The sequence below is a fragment of the Vicia villosa genome, linkage group LG4 (genome assembly GCF_029867415.1).
Source record: "Vicia villosa cultivar HV-30 ecotype Madison, WI linkage group LG4, Vvil1.0, whole genome shotgun sequence".
Lineage (NCBI taxonomy): Eukaryota > Viridiplantae > Streptophyta > Magnoliopsida > Fabales > Fabaceae > Vicia > Vicia villosa.
In genome coordinates this window covers 163,276,260-163,278,821 of record NC_081183.1, presented here as the reverse complement: position 1 = coordinate 163,278,821, position 2,562 = coordinate 163,276,260, and the positions used below count along the sequence as shown (strand labels likewise).

Below are 2,562 nucleotides of genomic sequence, written 5' to 3'. Positions count from 1 at the left end.
TAGACAAAAACTTTCAGCAACAAAAGCAACATATCTTCACATTTTCGTATTAACATATAATCGTAAATAACTAATCACACTTTCCCTCTAAAATGAACAGGCCAAATTCCAATGCCAAATCCTTAAACAATACATACAATCAAGTATCTATGCTTACCTAGAGCAACTAGTTGTTGTTTCCTTCCACTTCAAGGTGGGCATCCTCTAGGCCGTTTCTCCCAAGGAGACATGGAATTATCAGTGGCAGACATAGGAATTTCCCTTGAAAGCTTATTGCTTCACAATCAGTACATGCTTTAAGTTAAACTAGAAACATGTACACTTTTTTAACACCTAAATTTCCAACAATTTTTTTAAAAAAATAATCAGGTTAAATCCATACTTTGTGCGTAATGCAGTTGTGCTAACTTTTAAATGCATTATTAAAATTTAGCTTCTAATCCTGAGTTTTGCAAAGATCAATTAAATATCTGCTTATAAACCCACTACTAACATATGAATCCCGCAAGAGAACCAAAACCAACCCTGCAATATCTCTTATTAAACAGACAGACATGTAACCAGTATTTTTAGTTTAAAAAGCTATTATATTGCATGACAGGCCTAATATACAACATTTTCAGAGTTGCAATTTGAAAATTCTCCATTCTTACACTTACTGTGGACCAATTATGAGGGTGACAAGGTTCAAACTCAAACATTCCCAAACTGTCAACAGTGCGGTGAACCCCGGTACTGTGATAATCTGCTCATGGTTCTTGAATTGTTGAGGAGCTATCATGATTCTCACTTATTAACAAATTTTCAATTTGGAAATATAAGATGCAACCACCAACAAAGAGGGCCTTAAAATGCTGCATCAAGACTCAACACAATTCATTTAGAAAACAACCACTAGAAACAATTATTTATGTGCGTGAAATCATTCTACCAATCTTGAGACACACCTTATGCAAACTTGAGAAATGGAAGAGCTTCTGAAGGCGGTAATGTGACTGATCTCAACAATTTCAGTGAGAAAAGAATCCCAAGGAAATGAGAGAGAATTGTGTTTTCCGAAGCCTGTAAAATAAAGAATTGTACTAAAGTTAATACTTGAAGCCCGACACTATATATATTGTATCCAACACGGTCAATGTTACTCGCATTAATTTGTTGTTGATGAAGTTTTCACTTTAAATTTGATATTCTATTTTCTTGTTTTGTGATTTTAGAAAAACATTGGAATGGAAACAAAGATTGTGTCATTCTCACCACTAAAAAATCTTGAGGCACGGTAGTGAAAATAAAAATAGATAGGATTTTTCTTATTATGTGAAAACTTATCATCAACTGAAAATGAAAACTTAAAATAAACCAAACATCAATTTTTTTCTATTGATGGAAATCATTTACATTTCATACCTTCTAACACAGTAATATGTGTCTATCTAATACTACATAGCTAAGTGAGAAGTTATTTGCATTAAGGGAATTCAGTTATTTGTATCTATCTAAAAAACAGAGCCAAGAATTCAACCGGAAAAGATCGGAACCGAGTCATTTTACGAATCGACCTTCACCAAGTTCAAACACATAACACAAAGCAGATTCAAAAGAAACTCATACATTCACTAAAAAAAATACTCAGAAAATAAACTTCACAGTAATCCACACCTGATTCTTCCTGGGCTTCACATCTGGACTTGTTTTCACCTTCAACAAACTTCGCATCCTCACCCATTTTCCAATCGAACTCAACCCGCTTTTAGTGTCACCAAAATGCAATCAGAACCGAAACCCGTACTTTCCAACTTCAACAAAAATCAACCCATCAACTCGCAACTTCCCAACAATCTGCATCTACTTCACTGAATCGCAACATCCAAACATTCCTCCACAACTTAGTTATGAGCTTCAACTACAACATCCACCATCAGCAACCTTCACCGCATAACAACCCTTTCATTATTCCAACCCTAAAGAAAAAAACAAAATAAAAATAATCAATTGGGAGAGGAATCAAATGACTGAATCAGAAAAAGAGGAAATTCAATCAGGTTACTCTAAATTGGATTCCTCGCATTTAACGTTTGTGAAATTGAACGTGTAATTTCTCGTACCTCTCTGGGAGTGAACTCAATAGCACTCCTGCTACTACGTGATGATGATGGGGCATTGTCGAGAGAATTAGAAGGAATGAAGATAGAGCGAGGGAAGTACCGTCAATAGCGAAGAGTGATTTGGCGAGAGGAGATTTCAAGGCGGAACAAGCGTTAGGGAAATCGGCGCTTCCGATATCCATAACCGCCTTACCGGGATGAAACATGAGAGAATCTGGATTCGGAGTGGATTGCGTTTGGATAAACATACTCTTCGCCATGGTTCTTCACGATTCAGGGTTTTCTATTCTTTCTGAATGTTATTTGGAATTTCCTTTAAGGGAATATTTGGGAAGACTATGTTTCAGAGAAGTTTAGGGTTTCAATGTTGGAGAAGGATAATGGAAGATTTGAGAAGAATAAACCCTGATGTAATATAAAATTTATGCTTTCATCGGTGAAATTTGTTGAAAACTGGGTT

General features: G+C 35.5%; 1 long non-coding RNA gene across 1 annotated transcript; it reads right to left on the bottom strand.

The window, feature by feature from the left end:
• Positions 1–297: 297 nt before the first annotated feature.
• LOC131600146 (uncharacterized) lies at positions 298–2,283 on the bottom strand. The gene is made up of 4 exons (XR_009283034.1): positions 2,103–2,283; positions 1,657–1,958; positions 948–1,062; positions 298–854 (listed from the first exon to the last, which is right to left on the bottom strand). It is a non-coding gene; the product is annotated as an uncharacterized LOC131600146 (long non-coding RNA).
• Positions 2,284–2,562: the final 279 nt, after the last annotated feature.